Source organism: Podarcis vaucheri (assembly GCF_965113315.1).
Source record: "Podarcis vaucheri genome assembly, chromosome: 6".
NCBI classification, from domain to species: Eukaryota; Metazoa; Chordata; class Lepidosauria; order Squamata; family Lacertidae; genus Podarcis; species Podarcis vaucheri.
In genome coordinates this window covers 95,300,124-95,325,369 of record NC_138764.1, presented here as the reverse complement: position 1 = coordinate 95,325,369, position 25,246 = coordinate 95,300,124, and the positions used below count along the sequence as shown (strand labels likewise).

At 43.3% G+C, this 25,246-nt stretch overlaps 1 long non-coding RNA gene across 1 annotated transcript; it reads right to left on the bottom strand.

Annotated features, from left to right (window-relative positions):
• Positions 1-3,198: 3,198 nt before the first annotated feature.
• LOC309534431 lies at positions 3,199-22,187 on the bottom strand. The gene is made up of 3 exons (XR_014220719.1): positions 22,089-22,187; positions 8,213-8,338; positions 3,199-3,306 (listed from the first exon to the last, which is right to left on the bottom strand). It is a non-coding gene; the product is annotated as an uncharacterized lncRNA (long non-coding RNA).
• Positions 22,188-25,246: the final 3,059 nt, after the last annotated feature.

Genomic DNA, 25,246 nt, shown 5'->3' with positions numbered 1-25,246 from the left:
CCTGAATCTCCCTATGTGTCCCACCCACAATATCTGCTTCAGAAGTAGACCCTCCAGAGTAGATTTTGGAGGCATGTCTGGGGCATAGCTGTCAAGCGTCCCTTATTTGGCAGGACAGTCCCTTATCCCAGCGCCATGTCCCGCTGCTGTCCCTTATTGATGATGTCCCTTAAATCTCCCGGGTTTCAAAGGAAGCAGCTCCTCTCCCTCCCTCCTTGCTGGCCAGGGAGGAGGGACGCTCCAACTGTGTTGCTTGGCTGCGTTACTCACCCAATAAGAAGTCTAAGAACGACTGGGAGGTGGAGCTTGCATGATTTGTGCTGATCAAATCAGCTGCGTTGCCTGGGGACTCGCCTTTGCTCAGCGCTTCCCAGCGGAGAGGTGACGGTGGTTTTCCTTGAGGCTTAAGGCTTTGTTTGGCTGCTGGCTGGGCTTTCTGCCTTTGGCTCAGAGGGGCTCAGAAGTTGAACATACCTGTGCTTGGAAAATCCCTTATTTTGGCTGCTGATCCCTTATTTTCGAGGCTGCTGGTCCCTTATTTTCAAATCTGTAAGTTGACAGCTATGGTCTGGGGGAACTGGAGAGAGAGAGAAGAGAAAGTAGAATTCTCCGTATGCAAACAGATTTTGATTGTGCAAACAGGCAGAGATCACTGGGTTTGACGTCAAATACATTTTAAGTGGTTTTGTATTAATTGAATCAGCCTTGTGAATGGTTTGAGGATGGTAGTCCAAAGAAACCTGGTTTAACCTGCCTTTGTAGAGGGTTTTCCCCTCTGGGTTGGAAGTTTATTTGATCTTAGGAATTCAGTGTAGCAATAAGCAGATCGGTCAGACAGTGCAAACATTTCTGCTAGCGTGATGGAATGATCTGCCTTCTCATCTCGCTGTGCATTTCTCAGGGTTTTCCCCCAACCCACCCACCCAGCAAATGGGGGGCATGCGATGAGGAAAGTTGGAAAACCCCCATTATGCTAGCAGAAACCTTTGTGTGACCTTCAGTGGACAAGGCTTGTTTCTTGAAGCCCACCTAATGTTTTTCCCCACATGCAATAATATTTATATGCTGATTAGTATAAACAAGGCAATCTCAAAGTGGTTTGTCAGGACAGAGATTCAAATATATTAAAAGACATGCAGTAAACAAAAGCATGGCATGGCTAACTTTATTTAGGATTTCTTTTATACCTACCAACCAAAGTTCTTGAGGCAGCTTACAATATATTTAAAACTCAATAAAAAGGAAGATGGTACAACAGAGTAGAGCAAAGATGTACACACATTTTTTCCAACTAGTTCTCTGATGTTCCGTCCAGCTGCCTAACCTATTGCCTACCTGAATGAAATTTTGCTGTGTTCACAAACCTGAGTTCAGATAACCTTCATCCTTCAACGCCTCTCAGACCACTAAGTACCATTCATAGGGTTATTTTGAAGATAAAATGTGGAATACCTAGATGTTAAATTAATACACGCCCACTGAATGCAACAGGAAAGTATAGGAGTTGAATAAAATCTGCTATGTATGCCCTATATCCTATGCAGGCGGTTGGGGAGAGAAATTCAATTCAGTTCACATTTAAAGGTGAGCCCACCAAATTCTCACTTTCTGAAACAGTACCCAATCTGAAACACAGCCTCTGAAATTTGGACTTCCCCAAATTTTGCAATGTAGCTTTCCAGCTAAGTAATGTGCACAAAAATGCATGTGCCAGGGTAAAGTGTGCATAAAAATGCACACATTCATGAAAATAACACAAAGTAATGCATTGTATCAGGTGGGAATGCTTTCTGAAAATGTGTATCTTAAGCACACTAAACTCATGATGAATTTTCAGGACTAAAAGGGAAAAAATGCAACCTGATGTGGAAATGTGGAGACCTGAAGAAAAACGAGAAGCTGAGAGAAACCAAAATGGATGGATTTAGGATAATAGAATCCTAGAGTTGGAAGGGACCCCAAAGGCCATCTAGCCAACCTCCTGCAATGCAGGAATCTCAGCTAAAGCATCCATGACAGATGGCCATAAAACAGACTTGCTTAATGGGACTTCTCCCTTCTGCAGTTTTTGGAGGTGCACAGAAGGGGAGTCCTGTTGTTTGAGATGCTGCTTGCACAGGGCTAGATACAACCCATTATCGTTCAACACAACCCACTTCACAGAGCTGTTGTGATGTTTAGGGATAGGGCATGTTGCTTCTCTGTGCTCAGTTAGTGCTGGTAGGTTTCGTCAGGCTGCCTCAGAATGCTCCAAAACTCAGCAATTGGAATTTTGGTGTGAAAAGGGTTTTTTAAATTGGGTATCCAGCCTTATTGGGAGAACTCACAGGGCAGTCTGAGGATCATTCTGCTTGTGGACAAGTGAACTCCACTAAGTTCACTTTCTTGTTCAATTTCCACAAACTTTGTCACCATCCCTAGGGATGATAGAATGCAGCCACCTATAAACTGCTCTGTATAGCACTTATCTCTAATACATTCTGGAGATATCTCTTTGTTTTCCCTTTCCGCCCCTCAGATAATTCTCTACAAGAACAGCCTGTGTGCTTCTATAAGTCAAGCTAGCCAGGCCCAGCCCTGCTAACTGTCTGGCTAGGAGGCCACCTGGGAAACTTGTATAAGAAGCACTGACCTTTGTGAAGAAAGGGCAAGGTATAAGCCTGATAAATAAATAAGCGGAATAAACATGTGTGCCCAGTGTTTTCCCTGCTCTTGAAAAATGAATGCCCTTGCAAGGGAAGGTTCTCTGCCTGTACGTTGGGGTTTGTGTTCATCAATTCATGCATGGAGCTATGTTTCCAAATTCAGGTATGTCCCTTCAGTGGAAGTGGTGGCTGTTGGCGAGCTGACACCCCCCCCAACTCCACCCACAAATACATGCAGATGTTGCATCAGCTTTCCCAAAAACTCATTTTCATGTTTAACCTGGCAGCCACAAGCCCTACCCTCCAACTGAATTAATCTGTCGTGACACTGAAGATTTAAATTGCTGTTGACTGGGCAAAGCAATGGGGTGGGGGTTCCAAACCCTCGTGTGATGCTTTTAAAAAGCTAAAAACAAGGCAAATGCAAACTGTGCTTAATACAATATGTACAAGAAGAAATGGAAATAAGATTAGAAGTGATGTGTGTGCCAAGAGGCCTTCTTCAGGCAGTGCAGATGCAAGAGAACAAGGTTAATAAATTTTATTTTATTTTCCCCCATCCTCAAAAGCTGGCAGAAGTCCTCGTAGCAACAAGGTCAATTCTAACCTTATTTCTGCATTTTTTCCACAGATTCTCCTCCTCATTTCTTCTCTCATTCTCCTAAGAAGAAAATGGGGACCATTTAATGGATGTCGTAACACTTTTGGTTCTAGAGATGTCCTCGTTTCAAGAATGGTTAAATGTCACTGCGAATCTTTGAAATGATTAAAAGGAAGCAGGTAAAGTGGAGACAGAGGGATAGACACAGACTCTGCCTTTTGGACTCAGTGGGGCATCATTCTGACCAACTTAAGCTCCATTGATTTCAATGGGTCTACTCTAAGCATGAAAAGCAATGACAAACCTAGACAGCATCTTAAAAAGCAGAGACATCACCTTGCCAACAAAGGTCCGTATTGTTAAAGCTATGGCTTTCCCAGTAGTGCTGTATGGAAGTGAGAGCTGGACCATGAAGAAGGCTGATCGCTGAAGAATTGAGGCTTTTGAATTATGGTGCTGGAGGAGACTCCTGAGAGTCCCATGGACTGCAAGAAGATCAAACCTATCCATTCTGAAGGAAATCAGCCCTGAGTGCTGAGTGTCACTGGAAGGACAGATCCTGAAGCTGAGGCTCCAATACTTTGGCCACCTCATGAGAAGAGGAGACTCCCTGGAAAAGACCCTGATGTTGGGAAAGATTGATAGCACAAGGAGAAGGGGACGACAGAGGATGTGATGGTTGGATAGTGTTCTCGAAGCTACGAACATGAGTTTGACCAAACTGTGGGAGGCAGTGGAAGACAGGAGTGCCTGGTGTGCTGTGGTGTGGTCCATGGGGTCACGAAGAGTCGGACACGACTAAATGACTAAACAACAACTCTAAGCATGGCTAACAAGGTTGGCTTGTAATCAGTTATCCGACAACTGTAGACACTTGGATTGGAGGCAGGTCCATTATAAAAGTAGACCCATTCCTCAGCACGTTTGAGACCTGTTATGCAGAATGGACAAATTTCTTGTGCTTTTATTAGGGTTCTTTATGAGTCATAACTGCACAGAGGTGAGGATTTTAGTATGTGCTCCTTGACATATTACTCTTGGCTGTAAGGAAGTGTTTGAAAAATGTAATCTGCCAAAATGCCATTCTCTGCACAACCGTAATTTGGGGGAAAGGGATGGTAATGACGAGGAAATAACAGCTAAAGTTAGATGAAGGGTGTTTGGGTGGTGTGATGTCTTATCACAGGCAGAGATATCCTACTGAATTGAATGGAGCTTGCTTCGAGGTAAGCGGGGTTTGGATTCTTCTGCCTGAAATCTCGATCTCATCCACACTCTTTTTCAGCAAGAGCTTTCTGCCACGAAACCCTTAGAAACAAACTTTTAAAAATCAATACTGCCATTTCACTCTTGCAGACATTACGGTTCTCTCTCACACATCATAATCATCATCATCTTCTAACACTATCAGTGCATTTGGCATTTTATAGAGTAATGTAAGCTGAGAATAGTCGTTACCCTGCCCACCTCGCAGCCTAACAATGCAATCCTATACAGGTCGACTTTGTAGGAGGAAACCGCACTGAAATCAATTGAGCCTCCTCCCAAGGTAAATGGGTGCAGGATTGCAGTGTAAATTTGAGACACCATTCACTGGGATCTTCTGCCCTACAAGTTGCTAGTCAGTGCATAAGGGAGAAGAAGGGGTGAAGCCTTTGTTTCAAAACTTCTTTAATGCTTCTGCTATCACTGCCTGTGGAACAGAGGCAGAGGAAGCAGGAATCATACCGGAGCAAAGCTGGGGGAGGAAATAGGTCGTTGGTGGGCATTTTTCAGCCCATTCCCATTTGGGCTCTGAAAAAATTCCCATTTCTCCCATTTTTTGGGAGGGGGTTTTTCAAATCCATATTGAATTAAAATGGGGAGAACTCAAAGTCACCTGTCTCCAGAAGGAAATGAAATATGTGCAAACTGCCTATGACCAGAGATTACCTTAAAAGTGGGCTCAATTCTGTGCTGATGCTATAAAATTAAGGAGACAAGCCTTGAACGAATCTTACCACCGATGTCTTAATATGTTTTAAATTAGCAGTTAAGGTTTTAACTTACATATTTTAGCTGTTTTTATCTGAATTATTTATCGTGTATTAGCTCACGGAGCTTAATTTTAACATGCTTGCATGGTATCTGTGGTTGCATATGTTGCACTCTGGTCGGTGACCGAAATAAATCGATTCATTCATTCACATGACCTAAGTTCTAAAATATTCAGTTTGCTTAGATGTACATATTCATAAACGTATTTTTTATTTATTTATTGAATTTATATACCGCCCTATACCTGCAGGTCATATGCATATACATATACAGTAAATCAGAACAACCGGGGCTTCTTGATGTATCAGCTCCACCTTGGAAATAGAATTATTGCCCTGTTCAGAATTCTAATCATGCCTCCTGCTACCAGCTGAGTGGGACTGCATTGATTAGCTATGTCCCTGATGCCTATTGCTCAACATCCAAAAAACCAAAGTGCTGCACCAAAAATACAAAATAACCCTCCTGCAGTGCCACAAATCCAACTCAATGGTGTAAAGTTATAAAATGTTGATCACTTATCTTACCTGGGCAGTTATCTCTCCACAAGGGCCAACATTGATGCTGAAATTCAGTATTGCCTGAGCTCTGCGAGGGCAGCTTTCTCCTGATTGAAGTGCAGAGTGTTTGAGGACTGGGACATTTGCAGGCAAACCAAAATGCTTGTTTACAAAGCTATTGTACTACCAACCTTACTGTATGCTTGTGAAACATGGACCACTTATAAATACCACCTCCAACTTCTTGAAAGATTCTATCAACGGTGTCTCCGAAAAATTTTACACATCACTTGGGAAGACAGGTGAACTAATACCAATGTACTGGAAGAAGCAAAGATTACCAGTGTTGAAGCAATGATTCTTCAACATCAACTTCATTGGACTGGACATGTTGTGCAGATGCCTGATTATCGTCTTCCAAAGCAACAACTCTATTCCAAACTTTAAAATAGAAAGCGTAATGCTGGTGGTCAACAAAAGAGGTTTAAAGACTCTCTCAAGGCAAATCTAAAAAAAAAATGTAATATAAACACCAACAATTGGGAAACACTGGCCTGTGAGCACCCCAATTAGAGAACAGCCTTTACTCAGGACGCAAGGGAGAAACGTGCTAAGGGGAAGGCATGCTTGGCAAATCCACACCGTGATCACCTCCTGCCCAGAAACAACTGTCCCCACTGTGGAAGGACGTGTGGATCCAGAATTGGCCTCCACACTCACTTACGGACTCATTGTTAAAACCATGTTTATGGAAGACAATCTTACTTGGCTACGAGTGATCGCCAAAGAAGAAGACTGCATGTGTGAACTAGTCTCATCCCTTGGTACCTGGACCTAGAGCATGAATGTTCAGAGAGACAGAGACTTCACACAGCTGCACAGCTGCCAGGGCCATGCCTAAGTATGTGATGTCCGGAATAAGGCTACTTGGTGCTGCCCAACTCACACTTTGGGAAAATGCATGCTCATGTGTGGCATCTACTGTGGGAGTTGGTTCTGGAGACAGAGCAAGAGGTCTGGAGTTGAGGAAGTGAGCTTTCAACCCAACCGGAGTCTAGAGGAGACTGAGAGGCTTATATTCTCATTGTTAACTCCTCTTTTTCCTGGTCACCTGTTGGATCATTAAGAATGTGAGGATAGCCCTTCAGAATCAGACCAATGGCCATCTAGTCCAGCATCCTTTTCTATCTCTGACCGGAAGCCCGTGAGCCTGAACTAAGTACAACAGTATTCTCCCCTTTTGTGGAGAGAGTCCTCCTGAGTAGACCCTTGCATCCTTCCTCCTGAGTAGAGCCTTCAACCCAAAGAGACCTCCAGCAGTAGAGTCTTCTGACAGCCAAGGGTACACTCCTGTGACTGTGGGTTTTCCATTGGGGCTGACTGTTGCCTTTGCTCTTGAGGAGCAGATGATGATCAGGCAGAATTGGAGATCAAGGTAGGCCTGTGGTTAGACGGATCATTGCAGGGGCTCAGGTGAGACACGCAGGATCCAAGCCACTTTAGGCTGCCTTGGGTACTTCTGAGATGTTCTTCTGGGTCCTCAGTTGGAGAGAGGTCTGATGCTTCTTCATAAGAGGTCTCTCCAAGTCCTGGGTTGGGTGAGATCCTGACAATGCATGAGTCAAAACTTGTGAATAGGTCATTAAGAACTCCCAAACTTCATGGAGCAATTTTGATGATGAAAATTTTGGAAGCATCCTGTCTGAAGGCTACAAAACCCAGTTTGCTCGAGCATTTTCTCCCAACTTTTGCTTCATTTTGTATCTCCATCTGCGAGTTTACATTTTTTAGTTTTAGCCTCAAGCAAATGGCTAAGGCTGAGTTACTGCCTGAATCCTTGGCAATAGTGAAAGGGAGGGAATTTAATAAGTGAAAAGAAAACACACACACACCCTGACAGATCCATAACTACATGCAATGCAAATAAGCTCTTACATCAAAATGTAGAAACGATAATGCAATTTAATGGCTTAAGGACTTTTTAAAAGGATGAAAATGCCTGCTATATTTTGACAGAGCAAAGATATCTAAGCTGCATGCTGGGGATGCGGTGGAGCCTAGCTCTATAAGTCTTGGAGATGATTTGACAAGAACAATTTCAATGTTCAGTTTAATGCACTTATGACAAATTTAAGTGATGAATCGATGCCCAAGAGGCCATGTGACTGGAATTAGGAGGCACAAATTCCCTTGTTATGGGAGCAGCTACAGGGCAGTTCAGTGCTGACAGGCATACTAAAAGTTAGGCAAAGGAAATCTACAAAGAACATTATGTCAATGGCAGAGGAAATGGAAAGCTATATATTTATTAAACCGTAATGTCACCAGGTGAAGCTTTGCGGCACTGAAGACACTTCTTGGTTCTCCAGATGCAGGAAGAGGAAATCTTATTGGCGTAAATTCAGCCGGTGGAGAAAAGCAAACATTACCTTAGAATCCCAGAAGTTGCTCTTGCAGTCTTGTCCTCAATTTACTGTACGCTTGCGGCTTCCTCCTGCCACAGATGTGCCGATCAGCATGAGGTCATGCTTGGATTCCTGCACTGCTCCCCGGAGCTATGGGGGGGGCAAAACTGTATGTCACGATTAACATGAAATGCACAGCTCTCATGCTTTTCTTTAATGGCTTGCAGCCAGAGACCCCCCCTTTCCTGACTAATTGTCATCAGAATTGTGGCACATGGAGCAAGAAGCTTTACCTCTCCCCAACCACAACCCCCTGAGGTTTATTTATTTATTTATTTATTTATTTATTTATTTATTGGAAAAACCAAACCTCATGAAATTTGGGATTTTCAGGTTCCTCAGTTTTTTGACTGGGGAAGGAAGGGGTAAACTTCTCCTGCCAGACTGCTGCAATCTTGATAACAATTTTATAAATTGTCCCCCTGTAAAGACAAATAGGGGACATGGGTGGTGTTGTGGGTTAAACCACAGAGCCTAGGACTTGCTGATCAGAAGGTCGGCGGTTCGAAATCCTGCGACGGGGTGAGCTCCAGTTGCTCAGTCCCTGCTCCTGCCAATCTAGCAGTTCGAAAGCACATCAAGTGGAAGTAGATAAGTAGGTGAACGGCGTTTCCATGTGCTGCTCTGATTCGCCGGAAGCAGCTTAGTCATGCTGGCCACATGACCTGGAAGCTGTACGCCGGCTCCCTTGCCAATAAAGTGAGATGAGCGCCGCAACCCCAGAGTCGGTCACAACTGGACCTAATGGTCAGGGGTCCCTTTACCCTTTACCTTTTAAAGACAAATATGCTCCTCATTATTTCTAACGTGGTCTTTCATCCTCCCTTGGATCAAAACACAAGAAGAATGTAAGAATAGCTCCGCAGTGTCAGAGCGAGGTCCCATCTAGTTAGGTGTGGCTAGCCAGATGTCTGCCAGAATTCCAGAAGCGATCAAACCAGCAATCAGACCTGGATCAGGTCAGATGCCATTGAACAATGGCAGTGAGACTGGCTCAGGAATCAACAGATTCTGAACCTTCTCAGCTCTTCTCTATCTCTAGAATGTCCCATTTGAGGGGCTTTTGTGGACTTCCACTAGCAGGCATCCTGCCCACCTGTGTGTTCAGTGAGTGGAAAGGGGTGTGTGACTTAGATGGTGTGGTTGCTGGTGGTGATGGCTGGCTTGTTTTCTGGGAAACGTGGGTGATGAGTCACTTTTGCCCAATCCACCACCACCCTAATCTGGATGAAGGGGTTGGTGGTCTGGATTGTTCCATAATTTAGGAATAAATTCCACTGAATTCAATGGAACTTGCTTCTAAGTTGACAAGTATAGGATTGTGCTGCTAACCAGCTGCGTCTAGGTTCTGTTGGAAATGAAATAACAGCTGCTTGATGGATCTGTCAGATTACTGACTCCCAAGATAGATTTCCTGAGAGGCTGATCAAGCAGATGCAGGGACTGGATTCCTTGCTCAGGAACAACCCTGGTGTGTGCTTTGTAGGCTAGCTCAGTACCCCACTATCTTAAAAAAGAGCCTTTGTCAGGACTTGTCAAAAACTAGACAAAATTTTGAAAGCACATTGAATACAGAGGTAGTAACTGAAAGTGAAACAGCACACACACACACACACACACACACACACAAATCTTTGGCCCAGTTGTGTTCATCATAAGCATCTCTGGTTCCCAGGAATTTCCATCTAAATGTTGCATTACAATTTACATTTGTCATGGGATGTCTGAACACAGCAATACCTGAGGCTGGCTGGTTATCCTAATCCATAATGATGAAGATGAAATGGGACAGACGTAGATTTACATTTCTTCCCATTTTTTTTTAAAAAACTGCAGGGTTCCCTTCAAGTGGAAAAGTTTGCCAGCTTTGTCACGAACCAGGGGAGGCAAGGGTGGACAGCAATGGATCAGAACGAACTGTCACAACCCCAGCCTCTGTTCCTGTGAAATTGCAATAGATTGTTCCTTGCAGAGTGCCTGCAATTATATAAGCACAGGGATTCCTACAGCCGGTCATCTCAGAATTTGTAGCACTACATGCAGAGTCTTCTGGTTTAATGAACAAAATTTAGCTCTTGTGGGTCATGGAGAGCAGTCTGATGAACTCTAGGCTGAAAATGTCACCAATTTTCAGATTTGCTTGAGTGGCCTGGTTACCCGCTTGCCTCGCTTTTAGGATAATCTCAAAATCTACAGCAAGTGCAGATAGCAAATTCCCTGGCTCATCTAACATATCGAAAGGACATTTGGGTTTGATGCTGGCCCTACAAAAGTTGTTATGCACTGAACCACTGTCAGTCATTTTCTCGCATCCAAGGAAAGTTAGTTCCTCAGCCCAAGCGAGGGATGCTTCTTGTAGTTGTCTGTCACCTTCTCTGTTCTTCCATTTCAAAGGCTGCAAAGAAAGGTCATGTGATGGAGGGTAAATTAATTTCACTTTACATACTGGTGCAGTCTTGCCAAATACAGTGGTACCTCGGTTTTCAAACGTAGTCCATTTTGGAAGACCGTTTGAATTCCGAAACTTTCGAAAACTGAAAGCTCAGAACGGAAGCCTCAAAACCAGGCATAGGCAAACTCCGGCCCTCCAGATGTTTGGGACTACAATTCCCATCATCCCTAGCTAACAGGACCAGTGGTCAGGGATGATGGGAATTGTAGTCCCAAACATCTGGAGGGTCAGAGTTTGCCTATGCCTGCTCAAAGTGGAAAACTCAAAATGGAAGTCATGTTTCATGTTTGACTTCTGAGGTGTGTTCGAAAACTGAAGCATTTACTTCCAGGTTTATGGTGTTCGTAAACCGAAACATTCATCAATGGAGACGTTCAAAAACTGAGGTACCACTGTACACACTTCTTGAAAGAATGTCTGAAACACATGCATGCAACTCTTTGACATTTGCTGCACTCTGGATTTTGTGATGCAGTATTCCAGCCAATACTGGATAGAGATGGTTGGATAGTGTTCTTGAAGCTACCAGCATGAATTTGACCAAACTGTGGGAGGCAGTGGAAGACAGGAGTGCCTGGCGTGCTCTGGTCCATGGGGTCACGAAGAGTCGGACACGGCTAAACGACTAAACAACAACAACATTCCAGCCAAAGATGGATACAAAAATGTGTATATTGGGGAGAGGATTTATATGGTGGGTATCTTACTGAAAATAACAAGGCATTGACTTGGAAGATGGCTTGCCAAAATGCATACGTTAGGCAAAACAGAATGCAAAATGTGTCTATCAGAAGGAAACACACACACAAGTTTCGCTAGATCTGGAGAAACAGGAAACAGGGAAACATTGCACTGGAGCAAAAAAACGGGTTTCTGGAAAAAAATTATAATCACCTTGTAGCCAATTCTGGGAGAATATTTTGCAAACTCCTAGAGGCAAGTGTGGGGCAGACAAAAGACACTTTGGATATGGCTGACATCTGACGGATTTGTTTGCAAGCATCTGATTGATGTGTGCCCCTGTCAGCCCCTAATGGAGCCTATCTGGAACAACATTTTAACAGCACAAGGGCTTCAGAGCAGGAAAAGGGATCTCAGCCTCACAAAAGAGTTAACGGGAATGATTTGGGAGCACAGCTCAGACAGGAAGGCTCCCTGCCTCTTTCATATGCTCCCTAAGCCCCTAAAGACTGGCTCAGGTTTAATCGACAGTAGGATGTCTGACTCCTCTTTTCAATCAAATCTGAAAAGACATCTTGCAGGGTGACATGTCAGCTGGAAAAGTTTAACTACAGGTGCAAGGAAACGACAGTGCAAGAGGCTTTTTTGCCTCTCTTCCTACTTTTCTTTGAAGGCTGGAACTAAAAACGTCTGGGTCTGGAAAGAAAGAAAGAAAGAAAGAAAGAAAGAAAGAAAGAAAGAAAGAAAGAAAGAGGAAGTGAAAGCTTAGCGCACAAGCCAACTAGGTGGTTGTCACCATCGATGGTGAGGATTCCGTTGTGATGATGACCTCACTTCAAAGACAGCTACAGTAATCCTTCAGAGAATCAAATTCAAGCCTAGGAAGGAGAGAACTCTCACATGAAATGGCTTCCGACATATCAAAGGCAACAGTCTGAGTAACTGAAAGACGAGGGAAACTGTCAATGCACGAAAGGTCCTACCGAGTTTTATTCAGGGGTGGGAGTGAGGAATCATCAGAAGAACCTGCACAGAGAGACCCATGATAGTTAGGTTGGCTGAATTGGTTAGATCCTGCTGGATAGGAGTTTTTTTGGGGGGGGGATTGTGGCACAGTAATTGAAATATATGCCTACAGATTTGCCAAAGTGCACAAGGCTGCCTTATATTGAATAAAAGAAGGGGTGAATCTGTGAGCTTCAATTTCTCCCAGTTTCTCCTTTTCCCAATCTTAAATTCCTTTTCCCAATCTTAAATTCAGTTCTTCCACTCTGGGTGAGAGCAGAAGAGTGAGTTAAGCCCTGCCAAGTGGTTCAGCAATAAAACTGCCGGCACATTTGCAAAGCTAAGCAGGGTCGGGTATGGTTTTGAATTGGATGGGGGACCTCTTGTTGAGATTCCTGCATTGCCAGGGGTTGGATTGGATGGCCTTTGGGATCCCTTCCAACTCTATGATTCTATGCACCTTAACTACCTGATGGCTCATTGCCAGAAATCTGAGCTGCAGCTCTCACAGCAGGAGAGGAAATGTGAGAAGTCAGAGATGGCTAGTAGCAACAATTGTAGCAGAGGAGTTACAGGTTGTAGATATTTGCAAATAAAACCATATATCATAAAGACACCACAGTCTCTGCTATGCCTAATTTCTGAAGAAAACATGAACCCTAGGTAAGTACAGTGGTACCTCGGGTTAAGTACTTAATTCATTCCGGAGGTCTGTACTTAACCTGAAACTGTTCTTAACCTGAAGCACCACTTTAGCTAATGGGGCCTCCTGCTGCTGCTGCACCCAGTGGCGTAGCGTGGATTGTCAGCACCCGGGGCAAGGCAAGTAATTTGTGCCCCCTAACCCGTGGATTTGTGCCTCCTAACCCTAACCTCCAGATGTTGCGCCCGGTGCAGCCGGGCCCCCCTGCACCCCCCACGCTACGCCACTGGCTGCACCGCCGGAGCACGATTTCTGTTCTCACCCTGAAGCAAAGTTCTTAACCTGAAGCACTATTTCTGGGTTAGTGGAGGTTAGTAACTCAAGTTACCACTGTATTTGGAACCCCTGGAACTGCTAGGTGAAGATTGTGGTGACCTCTCTCTCTCTCTCTCTCTCTCTCTCTCTCTCTCATCTCTCTGTCATCTATTATCTATCTACCATCTATCTATCTATCATCTATCTATCTAACATCTATCTTAAACAGAACCCATAGTGAATTTTAAAAACAACAGCAAGCAGGAAGTCTAACCACATCAGCTAACGGCTATAAATTATATCACAGCAATTTAACTGTTCAATTATAACCCAATGAAAATATTTTATAAGTGAGAAAAAGTTGTGAAACAATTCTGGCACATGTATTTCAGTTCATTTTATACATTTAATGGTGATAGTCATTTAATCCTTTGTATTTGTGAGAAACCATAACAGCTATCGTACCACGATAGCCAACGTAATTCAATTTTTTGGTTATTTCTCTTCAAACAAACAAAAAACCCACTGAATGAAAAAAAAAATCAACAAAATCCCTTTGTTAGTTTTCAATACATGCCTATTCAGTCAGTCTGAGGATAAATACATTTTACTTTTCTCTCTAGAGACATAAGCTAGACATGCATTACTGATATTTCCTTATCTAGGATGGTGCAAAGGGTGTTAGATAATTATACCACAGGATATGCTGTCATTTTTTTGAATTTGCATATACAGTAGGCTCATTAATACTGATTGCTAATTTTCATTTATCACGCCTCCACCTAATAAATTCTGTACCTCTTGAATATAAGGATATATGGGCAGAACTAGAGAGGGGAACAGCTTGAATGGGGAAGGTTATCAGTCTATCATACCTGAGCTGGAAGCTTCCAATGGACGATGAAGGCAACATCACCAAGAAGGGGCATGTTGTGCAGATGTCAACTGATGTTGAGTATGGATGTGGCAATTCAAATCACTTTCAATTGTTTGCTTTATTGTTTATTTCCATTATGGGTTCTTTAACGCCATTGCATATTATAATCATGGATCAAATTTACAGCTAGCTCTAAACTGCTTTGAAGCCATTTCAGCATCTCATAGAATCATAGAGTTGGAAGGGACTCAAGGGCTATCTAGTCTGACCCCCTGCAATGCAGGAAACTCAACTAAACCACCCATTACAGATGGCCATTCAACCTCTGCTTAGAAACCTCAGTGGTATATCAATCAATCAATCAATAGACTGACTAAATAATTGATAATAATAGATTTTTATTTATACCCCGCTCTTCCCAGTTCAGAAAACCGGGCTCAGGGTGGCTAACAACAAATTTAAAACACTTAATTGATGCAACAAAAAACAGCATAAAATACAGTATAAAATGTGAATAACAATAAATTCAGAATTCAAAAATCAATTTAGGGGGAAAATCCAGCCAATAAACATTAGATGATCACCAGGGCTAGCTGGCTAAATTAGTCCTATTTGGGCCAACAAGGAGACCAGGGGATAATTAGCTGTGGGATCCCAGAGCGGGCAATCTTCATAAAAAGGGGAGGGGGAGGGAAGCAAGGGGAATAAAAGATCAGGCTAAGTTCACACTGAAAGCCAGGCAGAATAGCTCTGTCTTAAAGGCCCTGTGGAAGGAAGTTAAATCCTGCAGGGCCCTGGTCTCATGGGACAGAGCATTCCACCAGGTCAGAGCCATCACTGAGAAGGCCCTGGCCCTGGTGGAGGACAATCTAACTTCCTTAGTGCCCGGGACCTCTAAACTATGATTATTCATGGACCTTAAGGTCCTCTGCGGGGCATACCAGGAGAGGCGGTCCTGTAAATACGAGGGCCCTAAGCCAGATGTTGGTAACTGACCAACATCTACAATAAGGAGTATGGTAGGGCACAAATGGATCTCAATTCTTCCCACAGACCCAATGGCTTCTCAGAGGGCTTTTTGCCAACTTTAGGATTGTGACCTTTAATGCACACCCCAGATCTGATTAATTTTCATGGGAGAGAAGTAACTATATTCCACTCCTATGGAAACCAATGAGACTTGAGTCTGCTAACCTGCAGTTGCTTGCATTGCACCCAAAATCTTATTGCATCCTAAATCTATTACCCATAAGGCAAACGCAATGCCAAACAGGCACATTTTACCCTTTTCTTGTTTCTAAAATAGGAACAACTAACATTTTGTTCATATTTTTGTCCAGGCTATTTTGAAGATAGAAAGAAAAGAGGGGGGGAGAACTGTTCAATTTTGTTTTATCTTTTCCTTTCTTAAAAAAGGGGCATTATTAATTTCAGTTTCAACAACTGTTATTTTTTCTCTATGTGCGTGTGTGTATTCATATTTAAATTAGGTTCCCTCGAGATGGAAGGAAAGCAAAGAGGTTTTATCAAGAGAGACTAATAATATAGCAGGCAAAGCATCCGAGACTTTCCGTATTGAATGTATAAATCATGCTAGCAGTAACCAGAAATGTTTAAATAATATAGAGAGTCTCGCAATAATATACTTATTAGTTTAAGTAATTTGGGGGATCTTGTTCACGTGGCAAATCTCTCACAGAAAATTTTCTCAGCTAATCACTTGATAACTGAAGCCGAGGGAGGGATATACATATTATTCATCCCATAATTCTTCAGGACTTAAATGTTATCATAGATCTTTGTACTGTGTGGTGGTCGATAATGCATTTATTTAGGACGTTCATGGGCTCCTATTAAAGAATTCATTTCTTTTTGCTTGGCAAAATGTACCTGAGATAGAGAATTCAAAGTAATAATTAAAATGTTCAAATATAACACTTAATGAAAACAGCAATTTTTATTGTAAAAAAAAAAAAAGCCAAGGCTGTTGCAAAAAAAATAATAATCTTTCTTTGCACATTGTATTTTGCTGCCGGATTTGCAAGCAGTGAAAATGTTGAGGAGATTTTGTGAATTTGGGAAGGAAGGGAGGGGAATTTGAGTCAGGAGAGAGACAAACGGTGCCTGCTGATCTCTGTGATAGAGCGTTTCACATGAGTGAGACAATGACACCAAAGGCTTGGTGTTGTGTTGATGTCAAATGGGTCTCCTTAGTTCAGGGGGAAATGATGCTGAAACTAGGCCAGATCATTGAACTGGACCATAAAGCAATCAGAGAAGAGCACATACTGAGAGTACTGGGACCATAGAGTGGGGGGGGGGAGTAAAAAATACTTCTAGTAATAGTAATAATAGTGCAGTGGCTGCTGGTGTCCTTCCAGTTCAAGGTACTGGCAGTAATATACAAAGCCCAAGTATCTGCAGGAGTACCTTCTTCAATAAGTTCCAACGGATAGTTTACTTCTCCTTCTTCTTGGGGTTTAATGGTAGGAAGACCAAGGAGAGGCCATCTACTGTGTCATCTACTGTGATCCTAAACGTCTGCCACCTTGAGGGATAACTTCAGGAAAAGAAAAGGCTAAGGAGTATGTTAACGGAAAAATCTGAGGGCTCCCTTGGACAAAAACAAAGACGCCAACCAGGATAACTTGGAGCAAAACAGCAGCCTGTAGGCTTGGCCTTTATTGGATACTGTCACAACAGGACTCCCACCCGCAACAAGATGAAGCAAAATGGAAGTCCAGAACAAAATAAGACCCCAACTTTTATTAGTTACTAATCCCCCAAACTACACCCCTAAGACTACATCACAGCTACATCACAAAAAAGGAGGGGTTGAGGGTGGAGTTGTGGAGGTAACCTGACTATCTTGTCACCTGGCTGGTTCCTCCTCTCCCCCTCCCCATTAATCATTTCCAGAGGACAAAAGGGAGTTGGCACTTTCCTGCCCCCAGAGGGAAGATCTGATCATTGGCCTTTGTTCCAGTCCATGTTGAATCCACTCCCATATGCAAGTCCTTTGTGACCTGGATGGTCTTCTGTCTGGGACTATCAAGGTTGTCATGCCAACTGGGCAGGGCTCCTGTGTATGTGCTGGTATGGTTAAGGGATTATGGCCGTCCTGTATCAAACCACCCTTCTTTGACAGTCCTTCCTTTATGGAGTAAAATAAAAGTGAACCGGTGTAAATCCGATGTATGGTTGATTTACTATGAATTTATAACAGAAACGTCATATATGTGGTGTGTGTGTGTGTGTGTGTGTGTGTTTGTGTTTGTGTGTGTTGTGTTTGTACAAACTGAATGATGGGGGGGGTGTTCATGCAACAAGTAAAAAAAATATGGAGTCCCTAAGGTGGTTGGATGACGTCTTGTACACCTCCTTCTGGCAACTCCTGCAGCCAAGCTGGTGCCAAACATATTACTCTATTTTTGGACCACAAAATAGGGATCTTGTTGTCTGGGCAGCCCAGAACCTCCATACACACTGCCCAGGGGAAGTCTCTTCAGTGCTGCTAACACAGAAGTTTGACTTCACCCCCAGAGGTGACAACTCCATTGTCTCTCAAGACAGACAGGTGCCAACAACAAAAGCAGCAATGCACACTCACAGCTGCCCCTTAATTCAGGCAAACAAAAGTCTTGACCAGAGTTGATGCACACATTCCAGTCATGCAGAAACATTCAAGGAGGGTGTGAAGCAGGCAGGTGAGGGTATGGCCTTTGGAGAAGGCATGAGAATGGAGTAGGGAAGAGACCTGGAGGACCACATTTGACCTTCAGACCTGAGGTTCTCCACCCCTTTTATGTGGCTAGCCACCCTGGGCACCTTCAGCGGAGGATAGGCAGGATATACATTTAACAAATAAAGACACAAATATTTATGTAGCCTCCAGTGCTGGAGACTATACACTAGAATAAAGGGCTGCTTCTCAGCAATGATAAAAAGTAATTGGGAAAACATTAACGCTACAAACAGAGGTCTCTCATTGAAGGAAATAAAAATTAAAGAGATTTTGAAGCCCGCCTGACAAAAGGCAATCATGTTTCTGCTACTCCAGCACAAAGGGAGATGAATAATAAAACAATACAGATTTGGGGGGAGCCGTTTCATCTTTGCGGGAAAAGAGGAATGCCAAATATGCAGAAATGGTAAAGTTCAGTCGAGACCGTTTCAAAATGAAATGCAAAGACAATCAGGGGGAAATAAATGGTTGCGCGCAGCAAAACACTCATGAAAGGGTGAAATCTCTATTGTTCTATTCCTGGGTGACTTCCCAACCAACCCCCGGAGGTAGTGGCAAATAAATAACCCTTGCACAGCAACAGATCAAAGGCACTTAAGTGTGGATGAAGAGATGAAATACTGATGCAATTTTTTTCTTATGGGAGGCAGCAGGAGGATGAAGAAGGAAAGGTTAAGCAAAAAAGCAAAAGAAGAAAGACAAAGGTGCTGAAGGTCCCTCAATAAATAAAGGCGAGACGGCTGAAGATAAGCAGAGCGGAATTACGAGGCTTGTTACTGGAGGTTTCCCCCGCCCCAAGACCCTTTGGGGAAGATTGAAAGCCTGATGTACGGTTGCAGACATCCATGAAAGAGTGTTTTAATATTTCCAGCTGAAGTCGGCATCATTTTCAAACACCGATTCTGCACAGCCGTAGCTTGTGCTTTTTGGAATATGCACCTGCTTAGGAACTATTCCCAGCACTTGGTTTGTTTTCTTGCACCATTTATCGGCCACTTTTCTGCCAAGGCTTTCTAGGAAGTTTATACTTCTTTGTAGAGAAAGGAAAGGCTTAGAATCTGAGAGACGCAGCACAAAAGGCGACCGGAGCTGAGAGGAAAGAGGGAAACTAGAAAATCTGTGGTCCTATTTCATGTTAGTGTCGTGCCAAAATCTGTCCTCCAATTTTCACACCATCATGGTGAGGGTGCTGAGGGTGGTGCGTGTGTTTATCTACACCCCTAGGGGTAGGAAACCATTTTCAACCCAAGGACTGAATCCCAAAGTGCCCAGCCATATTGATTAGTGGGTAGAATCAGAGGCATAGGAAGGTTAGGTGCTATCCGGTGAAAAAAAATTACTTGTCACCTCCCCCCCATTGATTTTTAGCCTGCAAAAATGGTTTTACGTTATTTCATAGTTTCTTACAAAGGAATGTTGATTCTGGGCCTCTGATAGCAAGCAGGCAACTATGGACAGATACTTAAATCTACAGGATGGATGGTGTTTTGGCTTGTGTTATTTTATTTATATTTATTGTTTATTTATTTAATAAAAATTATTTTAAAAAACCTGCAAAGTGGTTTACCAAAAAAACCAAAAACAAACAAAAAACAAACAAACCACAGCAGTAAAATCAAGAAAAATTAACAATCCTACTTTAAAACATACAAAAGCTAAAATATGAAGACTAAAATTACTTCACATTCCTAAGGATCTAGGTATGCTTGCCTAAAGAAGAATGCTTTTAGCAGGTGCCCGAAAAGAGTCTAGCAAAGGGACGTGCTTTGTTGCAATAGGCGGGGAGTTCCAAACTGCAGGTGCTGTCACAGTAAACAATGCAGTACAGGTATTATGTGGAACCTGTAGTAGTGCTTGAAACTACTGAAGGAGAGGTTTTATTTATTGTGATTTCACCATGCTCTGTATTATCTAATCTACTCGGCCTAGTCTTATTTTCTTCACATAGGACGACTTTCCAGGACCCGGGAAGCCCAGCGGAGGGTAGGGCAGTAGGGCAGTTCATAAAAACCTTTTATTTTTTTTTAGAAAATGCCTGCTCCAAAGGTCTTATTTTACTAAACTAGGGATTATATAGCTATATCTGAAATTTAATGCATATCAGTTAATATCTTGACCCTTATCCACTGAATTGAAATTTCAGCCTTCATGACATAGGAGAACAGCCAAGTAAACAGCTATATTTGTGGAGGAGGGTCAAGTTATTAACCGATATGCATGAAATTTCATATATAGCTATATAATCCCTAGTGTAGTAAGATAAGACCTTTGGAGCAGGCATTTTTTTAAAAAAAGAAGTTTTTTATGAACCGCCCTAGTAGGGTGGTAATTGTTCCTTGATAATTTTTCAACCCCCTCCATGATGGTACCTGGGGCGTTCCTACACCCCTGGGTGGAATGTCCTCACCTGTCAATCACCTCACATCCACAACGGGAAATTTCAAGCCATGGTTGTAAAGGAAGAAGTGAGAAGGCACTCAAGCTTCAGAGTGCTTCCAATTTTAACTTTGCAGTCATCACTGAAGTCATTACTTTCAGATATCCAGTGCTATTTCCTTTCTCAAAGGAGAAAGCCAGTGTGGTGTAGTGGTTAAGAGCGGTAGTCACGTAATCTGGGAAACCGGGTTCGTGTCTCCGCTCCTCCACATGCAGCTGCTGGGTGACCTTGGGCCAGTCACACTTCTGTGAAGTCTCTCAGCCCCACTCACCTCACAGAGTGTTTGTTGTGGGGGAGGAAGGGAAAGGAGAATGTTAGCCGCTTTGAGACTCCTGAAGGGGAGTGAAAGGCGGGATATCAAATCCAAACTCTTCTTCTTCTTCTTCTCCTGTCTATCACTCCCAGTTGGATGTAATCTCTGCCAAGGTGAGGTCAACAGAAAAAAGCAGACATATTGAACTTAACACACCTGGCTCTCCTTTGGCAGCCATGGCTTGAACTTTTCCATGTTTGATGTTAGGCACATTATAAGTGACCTCACAGGCCAAATCAAGGGGTTTGGTGGATCTTATTAGACCCATCTGTTACAAGACCCTCACCATCAACTAGATTGATTTCTGTTAAGGACATGGGATGAATAAGCGAGCATTGGCAATTTCTGTTCTCAATTCCATGTTTGTCAGAGTTCTTCAACATTCCTACTCCCAGACAAACCAGTTAAAGGGGTTTCTCTCTTACCGCTGAAATGTGCTGAAGTTCATGTATACATTCCAAGAAGATATTGATCTACCCTTGAGATGCAAAGTCCTTCAAACAGGGAAGGGGTCCTTTTGTACCCTTTGGTACAAAAACAATCTCAAAGAATATAATCCCAGCTATGAGCCGCCCAGAGTGGCTGGGGAAACCCTGCCTGCAACTTCACCTGAAGTATGATAGCAGCAAATACAGCAGCAGCAGCAGCAAATGATGGGGGTTGAGAGTGAACCTTAGGACAACCTCAGAGGCAAAGAAGAAATCCAAGAGAAGATGTGGACTTAAGGTGGGGTTGCTAAAATGGGGAACTGTCAGTCAAGAAACTACACAGTCTTGGGCACCTGGAAGGAAGGAGGTGCCTATAAAAACTTTGGATGGTGAGTAATAATATACAATTAAGCCTCACAAGTACCTTGTGATGAGAAGAGTGCCAGACCTTCCTTTATAATGAGGCTATTATTGGACTGTAATTGAAAACTAATAAAAAAATATTATATAATATTGGTGTTGGTGCTGACCTTTAAAGCCCTAAACAGCCTCAGTCCAGTATACCTGAAGGAGCGTCTCCACCTCCATTGTTCTGCCCGGACACTGAGGTCCAGCGCCGAGGGCCTTCTGGCGGTTCCCTCAGTGCGAGAAGCCAAGTTACAGGGAACCAGGCAGAGGGCCTTCTCGGTGGTGGCACCCACCCTGTGGAACGCCCTCCCATCAGATGTCAAAGAGAAAAATAACTACCAAACTTTTAGAAGACATCTAAAGGCAGCCCTGTTTAGGGAAGCTTTTAATGTTTAATAGGTTATTGTATTTAAGTGTTTTGCTGGAAGCAGCCCAGAGTGTCTGGGGAAACCCAGCCAGATGGGCGGGGTATAAATAATAAATTATTATTATTATATATAAAAAGACCTTCCTTGCAACGTAATAAAGAGACTCACCACATCACTTCTACAAAACTCAGAGGACTTGTGGCTCTGAAGGGTTTCTGCTAAGCTGCTGTATGTTTCTGGATTTATAACTTAGGACATGCTCCTTTTCTAGCTAGACCAGACCAGCTTCCCTTCTTAAGTTCCAAGGGGATCAACCAGGTCATTCCGTTCACTGACATCGCCACCACAATGTTCTGTTCTTCTGTTCTAGCCAATGCTTAACAGGCCATGACTCATGGCGAACACTGAGCATGCTTGGTTATCATTGGACTGAGACACCCTCTCAAGCATGCTGATGCTTCCCTCCTGTTTCCTCAAACACACTAATTTTCTTCCAGACCTGTCACTACAGAGGCTCTAAACAATTGGGATACCTCACCCCACTGGGTCTCAACCACATCGAGCACTGAGGCACAATCATCTGCTCATGAATAGGTACACCTTTGCAAGTTTCTGTGGTAAACATGAGGATGTTAGGCTGTCAAAGCTAGTGGTGGCACATAATTAGGACCAGAGACTATGGTGTTGCCCTGCTCTCTCTTGTACATGCAACAAATAACACATATGGCCTAGTTACATTGAAGAAGCTGGGTGGCAAATACTCTGGGGAAGATTAAGAGGAGTCAATTTAATCTAATTCAATTTGCTCTCAAAGAACACACAGAAATAAACACAGCTTTGTTATCATTCTCCTGACCACCGGATCAATAGAAATATTGCCATTGCATTAAGGTGGTGACAGTGGGGACGGGAGAGAGAGAGAAAAGTACATCATCTCAGTGATACCAATCCTTTCATCTCTTAACTTGTTGGGATGTCAGCAGTTTCCTTTCACTGAAAATGTGCCTTCTGAATCTTTCAGCTGTCATCTTTGCCTCTCGGACAGACAAGCTGATTCGTATCAGCCAGTGAACCTTCTTCATGTCTCAAATTATGTCGATAGCTCTATCAAGTTTGGTCAGGTAGAAGCCTCCATGTCATGGGATGAGGGCCGGGCAGGGGAAAGTTAGCCCCTAAGCCAGCAGCTGCCAACCTTCTGGGGGCCGTGGGCACGTTTGCTGAATGGAGAAACTGTCTTGGGCACAGGGCACAGGCTTCAACAAAGCACACACAATGGACTATTAGTCCCTTGTCATGGTCAGTTCACTTCCTGTTGAGATTTAGGCTTTCAGCACCTTTTCACCTCTGCAGAGGCAGGGGACCTGTTAGGGTGGTCCATCCTTGGAAGATAGGTTTCCAGACAGCCTTGGAATCAGGTGGAGAAAGCAAACCTCCATATGCAAAACCTGAAGGATGAATATATCCCAAGCTCTGGAGGGTGTGCGTAGCCGGGGAGAAGTCAGAACCTACTCCAGATCAGGTTTTTTTCTGCTTCCCCATTCAAACTAATGAAGCAAAGCAATTTCTTCATTTTGTAATAAAAACCTCCAAAATAAAAAGAATGCAAGAGAGTTCATTTCCCCAGTTCTCAGATTTTAGGTGCCATGAGAAAGTTAAGAAGATTAGGAGGTTGGAAGGCCCATGTCCAGTTTTGGAAGAGGTTTCTGTACCCACTGAGTTCAATTCTGCGACTGACTCCGGAGGGACAGTCTGGCTATCCATAGATGGTACATCTCAGTCTGACAAAGAAACGTAGAAGAGATATCACGAATGTCCTTGGCTCGATGGATGTCATGCTGCAAAGACGCTAATTTGTTTCGGAGTGCCTACTACAAATGCAGCTTCAGGTCCACATGTGGGGGTTAAATGAAGAATCATGCACTGACTAGGAATAACAATAACAACAGATGCATCTTGAGAGATGGCACTACTTGTTCTTTGTTAGATTTTGAAATAACAGCTCTCATGAAACAAGGGCCAATAAACTTACTTCTTTTACAAACACAACGCACACTTCTCGTGAGGGCTCCTAAGAGAAAGCTATAGGTGTGTAAACAGATTGCAGCACTTTGTACTGATCCTTATTTGGTTTTTCAGTGTTGTTTGCATCTTACCTTTCTTTCTTTTCTTTTTTTAAAAAGGAGAGGCAAAAATCTCTTTGGAGACAAGGAAAATGCCGTAAGTGAAACATTACACAGTCTGCTTTCACACAGAATTCATAGGCGTAAAAGCAAGACCCACCATTCTATTGCATCTTTGCATGAATTAGAATTAGGACTGAGGATGTGGCTAGACTGATGGGATGGCCTTGCAGCTTAAAATTGACACAATGCTCAGGGTATGTGTGAAATATATTCATGCAGCATATAAAGTAGGGCAAGCCCAGCCTCCCCCCATCTACCCTGTGGGAGTCTTAGATCTACCCAATTTGGGAGCCTTGGATCAGACCTTCCCACCCCAGGTCAACCTGATGACTACTCACCGGTGGTCAAGGGTAGGACCCTGGGTGGGAAGAAGGAGAGGTCAGGAGGTCAGGGAAAGCCTGCATCCTATATCCAAACTCATCCAAACCCACCTCTACCATCCCAGGAAGACGCAGGAAGGCAGGTAAATGTCTCCTAGTTTCTTCTCCTCGTTTCTCATTCTTTCACTCAATGCCTGCCTCTCCTTCTTACCTGATCCCTGTTGCCTGAGAACCTCTGATCGCTCTGGACCACCTGATCTGTGGTGAACTGGGACCATGCCAAAACCAACTTGAACAATGCCCAGATTCCTTCCCCCAATTGGCCCATTTTGGCTCAGGCATTGGCTGAATCCAGTACATAGTCCTAGGTTATGGAAATGGTGATGGCCACTAAGTGATGGCCACTAAGTTGGATGGCTTTAAAAGAAGATTAGAAAAAAATCATGGAGATTGAAGCTATCAATGGCCACAAACTCTGATGGTTATGATCAACAGTGGCACCTTCCATATAACTCCCACAATGGTTACCCCTGGTCTACAGCAGTGTCCTTCAACCTTGGGTCCCATATATTGTTGGACTACAGCTCCCATCATCCCCAGTCAGCTTAGCTAATGGTCAAGGATGATGATAACTGTAGTCCAACAACATATGCAGACTCAAGGTTGAAGAACACTGGTCTATAGCACAAAGAGTTAACTTATCTTGCTTAGGTTAAGGGTGTTTTGGTGCACCGACATGAAATAAGCTTCTTTTAGACTCTCAGGAAGGTTCTTTTCCTAATTAGTCATCCCTTTTTCTAATTATACCTGCAAAGAATGAAGG